Below are 9043 nucleotides of genomic sequence, written 5' to 3' on the forward strand. Positions count from 1 at the left end.
TGCCAGCAGAGGAGTTGTTGTTCTTACTGATTCTATCTGTAAAATGGTCAATGCCAACAAATTTAATTTGTTTTCCAGACAATTTCTGCTCTTGCAATACCGTATCTGCTTGTAGCAGCTAAAGCATGTTTCGTGTTTTTATTTTCGGCACTCAAAGCACTGAGCAGGGTGTTTTTAGCTGGTTAATATTTACCCAAAAGAAAGTGTTGAGAAATGTCTCTCTTTCAAGAACTGTCACGAGGAGTTACTTACACACTGTGATGGCAGAGAGAAGTGGCTGCACCACACCTCAGACAGGTGGGTTAAGTTGCACCACAGACCGTGCAGCCTCTCTTTCCACAGAGAGAAGTGAATCACAGGAGACCAGACTTCCTGCTGCAGGTTCTTTAAAATAAGCCTGTTCAAACAGAAAAGCATCACCAGGCCAAAACCTCACGCAAACAGTCGCTGCTTTGCGTATTAACAACCACTTTGAGCCTCGATGAATAATTCAACAGGACTATCACTTGACATTTTCTATTCAGCAAATCTTTTTCCAGCAAAGGAGTAAAGAGGAAAGGCCCATTAACATCCCTGTCTGATATTTTAACACCTGGGGTTTCAAAAGTATTCATTTGTGCTGCTTCATTATTCGTCCTCAGCACCAGGGGGGGCATGTAGTTTTATAAAGCTGTCAGCTCCAATAAAGTGGAACCATGTAGAGCGGATTAATTTCATGGTACAGCTCTTACCTCTGACCTGTGTGTAGATATATACGAGGAACATGAGACATGGTTTGGACGTGGACCAAGCGGTTTGGAGGGTGAGAGTTGCATGTTTGGGCCTTTTGGGCACATTCAGAAATGATTATGGGATTTCTATACTGTGCTTACTCAGCTGAGACCCGGCCATGATGGAGGCGGCTGACACATGTACAGAATGTTTATTAATATGTGTTTTCACTGACGCGTTGCTCTGATCCGGTTCAGCAGAGGAATTTAGAGGTTTTTACAAGAAGAGAGAGGCCTCAGATCAGTGTGTGAAATATTCTTAATAAAACTAGATAAAACATTACAAGCCAGTTGTGACTAATAAAACATGGTCCAGTGGGCTAATTAGAGTCTGAATCAGACGTACACTGTCCAACCGAGAACAATAAAAAGCACAGATTGATGAAGAGACATATCAACAGATGAAGCAGCAGAGTAAATGTTGACACAAATTGTGCAGGAAAACTGGACTTCACATACAGTTCAAGGAGACAGCGAAGGATCTATGGTGAAGTGCACTGCACGCTACACGCTTATTATACTGTACAGTATGAGAGGTCATGCTGTGAGTGCTCCCAGTCAGCATAACATTATGCTAACGTGGAAACTGTATATGAGGTCCAAAGGTGATGCAGAAACAGTTTGGCTGATCAGTAACATGATGCATCACTCTTAAAATCCAGATATGGTGTTGAATTAATACGGACTCTCAAAGACTGAGATTTTGACTTTTAAACAAAGTAGTTTTTGCTGATGTTTAGCAGGTATGCTGTTGACCAGGTTCACCATCTTAGTTTAGTGTGTTAGCATGCAAATATTTGGTAATTAGCACTAAAAACAAAACACAGCTGAGGTAGCTGGGAGTGACATTAGTGTTGCAGGTATTTTGATGGTCGCGCTAGATGAAAAGTTAAGAAATCACTTAAGTTATTACAATTCTTCCTGAGGGGGACATGAATGTCTGTACCAAATTTCAGAGCAATCTATCCAATAGTTGTCCAGACATTCCTCTCAAAACCACACATGTCAACCTCACTGTGTCGCTAGAGTAAAGGTCAGGGAATCACCAAAGTCAGTAGGAGTCATCCTCCGGGGACCATGAATGTCACATTTTAGTCTGGACCAAAATGCTGAACCAGCAGACCGACCTTGCCATTCCTATTGTCAGGCTGCTAGCATGGTTAAAGATAAAAGTGATTTGTAAATAAAGCCTTCATCCTGCATTGAATATAACAGTCAGCTAAACACCTAAAATGTAAAGAGATGTTTTCTGTGAATCTCCTCTGATATTGAATCAAGTTGTAACCACATGAAAACAACACTGCTTCGCTCAGCACACAGCAGCCTTCAGCTCAAATCACCTGAGACAGAGGACATAACCAGGGTGGACAACAAATTGCCCGGCTGATTTGGTCTTGGAGGTTGTGGGTAATCCGGTGTGATTTGAGGCTCTTGACTGTACATCTTTGAACAACTTGATACCCAGCCGGCTGAATGGAAGTTAATAGGAAACACGTTGGCTGCAAAACTGCACAGGGCAGAGAGAGAGTGTGTGTGTGTGTGTGTGTGTGTTTGTGTGTGTGTGTGTGTGTGTGTCATAGGGGTAGTGACAGTGAAGGATGTCAGTGGGACGGGTTCACAATCTGAGTCGCTGTATGAAAAGAAATCCAGGGGAAAGAGACACTAACATGATGTTTCCTGCTCAGGATATGTGAACATGGACCTGGTGCTGAAAGATCAAGTGAACATACACACTTGCACACACACACACACACACACACACACACATTTGGTATGGAGGCTGACTTTACACATAAAAGGAGAGTGTAAACACACACACGCAGAAGCAAGCATGCACATACCATCACAAGCAAACACAAGAGCACTAAGTTGTGACTCTAAATATGAAGACGCAAATTTTTATGTAATTAACTAAATGTGCCATCCATCAAGTTCACATGGTTCCTGAAGTTTCTTCCATTTCTTCCCTGTTAAAGGTGTTTTTACTTTTTGTACTTATTCTAATCAAGGCTCTGGGGACTATATTTTGATGATAATACTTTTGTACTTTTACAATAAAGCTTTTACTTGGTATTTTTACATTGTGGTATTACTATTTTTACTTAAGTAAAGACCCGAGTACTTCTTCCACCACTGCTTAAAGCACCTGTTTACTGATATGAGATGATGATTTGACATACAGTTGGAGATATACAGCTGTGGAGGCTGCACATACTATCAAACTTTAATTAGGCAGCGTGCGTTCACACAAGTCATTGCAGGCTCTGAATATACACTGACGTATATGAAGCCGCAAAAGACGGCACACCTGATTAACCTCACCTCAGAGCTGACCACTCTGTGATCCCCTCAGCAACATGTGCTTGAGTCCCTCATCTTTCTGACTGTGCGGTGACCCCTCCAAATACATGCAAGACGTACAGCTCCAGGCCTGAACACAAAGACTATCAACGATGGCATCAACAAACACAGGCTCTAAAAGACAGATGAGGTTTGATCTGCCGACAGTGATCGCTCTTTTCATGTGAAAGAGGAGAGAGACAAAGGCAGTGCCATTGTAGAGGGAGAGAAATAAGGATTGAAGATTCCAGCCGTCACAGAAACCACATATCCCACAAGACACTTCTTCTCTATCAAACCGACAGGCGTTAGCATAAACAGCTCTGGGGGTTTTGGAATGTCCTCAGATCCATCATGGCCGAGCGTTCAATGTTTCCCTAACCTTACAGCGGAGAAAAGGGTCATGGGTCACGCTATTGGAAACAGGTTGATCACTGTTTCCATACAGGCACATTCCTTATGTTTGAAGGGGAGACAAGGCAGAGCAGAAGGGGGGAAAGAAGGAGAGAAAAAGAGACGAATATCATCATTTATCAGCAATGAGTCCCAATTGTTCCATTGCAGAGAAAAGGATGTAATACATCTTTGTTTATTAGCATTTCCAGAAAAAAGTCTGAGGGAAAAAACATAAGGGGGATGTCATCATTCACGGCTCATTTTGGAAGACGTCACATACAAAAGACTTGCAATGATCCTCATTTAATGAGTCATTCCGTCTTTGTTGCCTGGTTATCAGACTCCTCTGCTGGCATTTAACAGACAAGCATCATTAACTTAGAGGAGAGCTGACTTCCCAGCTATTTCCTTTTGTGAGGCGGGCATGCCCTGCAGGCCATTACTACTGAACCACTCTGATTCCACTGTAAAAGGTGGCACACTGTTTCACAGTTCATTCACTATTTAATGTGCAACCAGAGAGATTTTGATAATTCCACATAAGAAAATAATCACAATATGCAATGGTTTAATACAGTTGATAATGAATACAAAAGAATCATTCATATCTGCAGCATGTGAAACTCATGTAGAAATTGTTATCTATTATGTAACAACTAATAAGAAACAAGTACTAAACACTACCAGTGGTTGAATGTAACGTGTATTTGTACTTGACATGAGTTTTTCCATTTAATGCTACTTTATACTTTTCTCCATCACATTTCAAAGTATTTCTTGTATTTCTTTACTTCACTTCATGTAACTGAATGCTTTAGTTACAAGTTACTCAATATTTTACATGCAGTACATATGATGAGCTTATAAAATTAGTTGCATCGTTGTGGATTTAACAACCCAACAGTATCAGTATATAGTTACAATTAGCTCCACCTCGACCAACAACTAAAAACTACTTGCACATTAATGCATCAGTGATAATAATCCAATAATAGACTGGTAATATATAATAGTATAACACTCACAGAGGCCATTTTTCTGCATTATGAGTACTTTTACTTTTGAATAAATTATTGATAAAAATACTTTACTTTTACTTAAGTGACTAAGTGAGTTCATCAGCGATGAGATTCCTCATATCCTTTCACGATCATATTCCTTTTAGAAAATATCCCGGAGTGATTATATAGTATACATTATATATTATATATATAGTTTTTCAATTTTGCTTCAACATTTACCTATAATTACCAAACTGTTCATTATTCGATTAATAAATAATGAAAATGATCACCTTATTTTCAAGATAATATCACTTCACTTTCACATAAAGTGAGAACTTTTCCATTGTTTTAGGGATTAAGGCCTGCCTGAGTATGTGACTGAAGTTTGAATATTAGATAAAACCCGCCATGACAGACATTTCTTACAGCGTAACTCCACACAAAGAGCCGGCCCTTTGAAAGCGACATTTCTCTGAAGTCTGATGAACCACGGAGAGCAGAGTTCAGGCAAATCTGCCAACATTTCTCTACAGCACATCGTAATTCGCTCCCCAGGTCTGAAACAACATACATTTACGGCCACTGCTTTCTCTCAGCCTCCTCACTGTTTACCATTATTCTCAGTGTATTATTGCTTTTACTGTCTGCTGTGTCATCTGTTGAGTTTTCTTTACACATCTGTAACACTTTCTGGTGACGGAGGAGACGGTGTGAATTTTCTCTGTGGTGCTTTAGGAAGCCCTCCATCACAGAGGTGCTGTGGCAGAACCAACTTAACAATGTTCATCTTTCATACAGCTGGATGGAAGAATAAGTCTGATAAGAATGTTTTAAGGAATTTTCTTTTAGTATTTGATTATATCTTACATGTTAGTCACACTAAAGTGAAGTTTAAAGTAAAGCTGCATTGGAAACATATAATGTTTTCATTCCGCAGGTGGATCCTCTTACTTGTTTGAAGAAAATTAATATTGTACAAACCTAAATACAGCGTTCAATACATTTTGCCAAATCCAAATTCCACACCAAAAAATCCTCAGGTAATTGTTAATGCAAATATTTTATTTTTTTTCAAAGGTAAAGCTTTTAGTGGTTTGGTCTCAAGTTAGATCTGGTTTCAAGCCAATGTAAATGAATTATAATGTTACCAAAAGTGTCAGTTCCTGTAAAACCGGCAATTTGAGCAAGGTAACGACAAGCTGGGTCCCTCCTGCACAGTTTCTAAGGCTTTGGCCCAAAGTAGAACACAAACAAGCTCCCAACATTTTCTTTTCAGTGTGGTTATTGGAATAAGCCATCAGATTATATTGGACTGGACTTTCCTGGCTGACCCTTGAGAGGTTAAGTTTTTCTCATACCCAGTATGGAGTCCAGACCGTGAACTCGCTTTACTTGGGAAAAGGGCAAAGTGAAGTCCTCATATGTGTTTCATAAGTTTCTGTCTCATATGGCCTCATTTTGTAGGTGTGATGTTAAATACAGTGTATGGACACATGGGCGGGACACAAACACCAAAGGACATGACCAAATTTAAACACATAGAACTAAACTCTCATTGGAGATAAATTGCAGGCAACTGATTTACAACAGTTATTTAATCATGTCAATTCAAAGTTCAACACATGTATTTCAACACTGAGCGCGGCATTACAGGTTGAGTTTTACGTCAAGACTTTCTAATTTTTGGATGTTGTAGACACTGTACAGAAATTCTCATGGCTCACACGGGAGGCAGGGTCACTCCGTGCATTTGCCAAGAATTCAGACGTATCTTGACCGTTTATTCCTATGTGAACTTGAATGATAATTATGTAAATGCACGAGTATTGGATGGATTCCTCTGGTATTACTGCTCTGTTCTGAAGGCAGCAGTAGCATCAAGTTTAGAGATGCAGGCTTGTTAACTGTAAGGTCACCAGTTCAAATCCCCAGACTGGCTCAGAAATGTGGGTGGGAAACACACTGACACTTCTCCATTCCCTCATCAACAATACTCTTAACCCCCATCTATTACAACAGAGCTGGTCAGCGGCCAATGTGTGTGTGTTGCAAAGGGCAGCTTCCAGGTGTGCATGTGCTGAAAAGAAGTTTAACGACATAAGCATCTATTGTTCTATTACAAAACACTGAGGGAAAACCATACGCTCCATGGATACAGCATCATATGGTACATTTTAAAGATTGCATTTGGGTTTACTGCCCAGTGGAGTCTTTGTCAGTTACTGCAGCCATAGTCCAAGTCAAAATTTGGGCAAAGGGGCACAAGGACACTTGGTAGGTGGGATGAGCGTGCAGCAAGTCTGCTTCTTAATAAAACTATATTGTTTTCTACTCTCTCTACTCTGTTGTGGTTGCTTAGTGTAGCTCCTTGCCTAGCTTATCTTACTAGCTCGTCTTCTAATCATGCACAGTTAACATAGCATCTCTTACTATAGCACAATGTGCTAAATGTACCACCTTTTGCAGATAGAGTGTGTCTTCTCGAGGTGCGTGTCTGTAAGTTAGAAAAGCTCTGCTACTATAGATGTTATGGCCACTCCAGACAGCTTTGGCCCAAGGCTTCCCTGCCCCGCTGGTAGTCCTGACAGGGTTAAACGCATACTAGTAATAGGGCACTCCATTACCTGCAATGTCAGATTAGCATCATCAGTCACAGAATACTGATGACCCGGAGCCAGAGCATCCAACAAGCTAATCTCAGGGTGCTGGCATCTGTGTCAAAAGATGATGTTCATACATAACAGGACAATGGGCTTTGCAGCTACAGGGTTAAACCTCTATCAAAATGGCTATTTGGCTTTATATCAACAATGCAGGGGCACCTCCTTACATGGCATTCAAGAAATGCTAGCTATAAATAAAAACAGAGCTTTTTCCACCTCCGTCAATCACGAGAAAATTTCTCACGACTCGACAGCTTTATATTGTGGACATTAAACTGACAACAAGTGAAATACACCGACCACTGGCCCTGTTGGTCAAACATGATTCATAACATTGAAATCCCTCATTCAAAAATACACACACACATATACATAGACACACATACACACACTCAGAAATACACAGAGGCCTCATTTAACGGTGTAATTTTGGGTGCAGATTTTATCAATTTGCAGTTAGTAAACAAAGCGCTCACCATGGGTGGGAAAGTACGATAAAATGCTGCAGTGAGAAAGCGCTGAGCCGTGACTCCCTCCTGTGGCGAGACAGGTCACATGATTTGACAGCCAGAGAGGGATGTCACATAGGTCAAAGGTTGTGGAACTACCTTGGGTGGCATAGTTTTGCTTTCCCCTGCAAAATCCTCCCTCAGGGAGCCATGAGCGGACTCATAATAGATGTGAACCGGGACAAACACATGCTGATCCCTCGGTACCCTGCTGTGACTTCAAATCTACACACTATTCCCCTGCTAGACATCAGGGTGCGTTGGGAAAGAGCTGGTGAGAGATTTTGACGATGAGTGTATAGATTTAGAGCAATGGACGGACGACGGCCCAGCGGGGTTTTTGTAGGCACATAGTCATGGGAGACTTTCAGGGCATGTCCATGCCAATGTGAATAGAGTGAAAGAATCAAATACTTCTTCTTCCTCCTCTTCTTTTCCCTCCTTTTTTTTGATTTACTAGTTGTTGATGAAGAACAAGATTGTTCATTAGTTCTGGTAAGGTTGAGGTGGTCAGAAATTCTGGTTCACATTTTCATTGACACAACTTTGTCTTTCTGTTCAGACGACCATCATACATGTGACGTTACCCTTAAAAAAATGACATGATTAAGGTTTGGTTAGGTTTAAGAAGAAAACGACTTGGTTTAGGGTCAAAATAACTACGTGGTTAAGGTTCGGAAACATAATGGTCATCATTCATAAAGATTAGGGGATCTTCATCGTCATGGTTACAATAACAACCACTTGGTTACGATTCTTCTCATGAGCTTTTGTAGTATAATGAGCAAATCTCGGTCAAAATGTATGCACTGTATGTTTTTTTTCAGCCCATTCATTAAATTACAATTACACAAGGTCTTACAGCAGTGAATTGGGTATTGTAACCAAGTATAACAATTCATGATCTGGTGAACAGTAACTGACTAACCTGTGTTATTCTAACATGCATCACCCACAAAATCTACTGCTTACAAATGGAAATCTGCACATATGCAATTCCTTTCTGGTGTATGCAATGCATATGTGCATGGTTTGCCTTGCTATGTATGTGTTTGTGTACGTGTGTCTGAGCATAAACTGATTCACGTCAAATGTATTTATAAATTGCTTTCAACAACACAGGTTTACAACAAAGTACTTTTTAGAGAACACAGGATATAAACAGAATGACTATCAACAATCAGACATTCAAGACATTGCAGGCAGGGTAAGGTTGGTCTAAGGGGATTTCAGAAGGCCACAGGAGGCCACTAAACCAAAATAAAGACTGCTGGTGCTTTCCCCAACCCGCCAGTCCTCTGTCAGTCTTCACTAGATGGTCTGATAGCCACTTGTAAACAGCTGGTAGATCTATAATTCTA

Source organism: Enoplosus armatus, chromosome 2 (genome assembly GCF_043641665.1).
Source record: "Enoplosus armatus isolate fEnoArm2 chromosome 2, fEnoArm2.hap1, whole genome shotgun sequence".
Taxonomy (NCBI): domain Eukaryota; kingdom Metazoa; phylum Chordata; class Actinopteri; order Centrarchiformes; family Enoplosidae; genus Enoplosus; species Enoplosus armatus.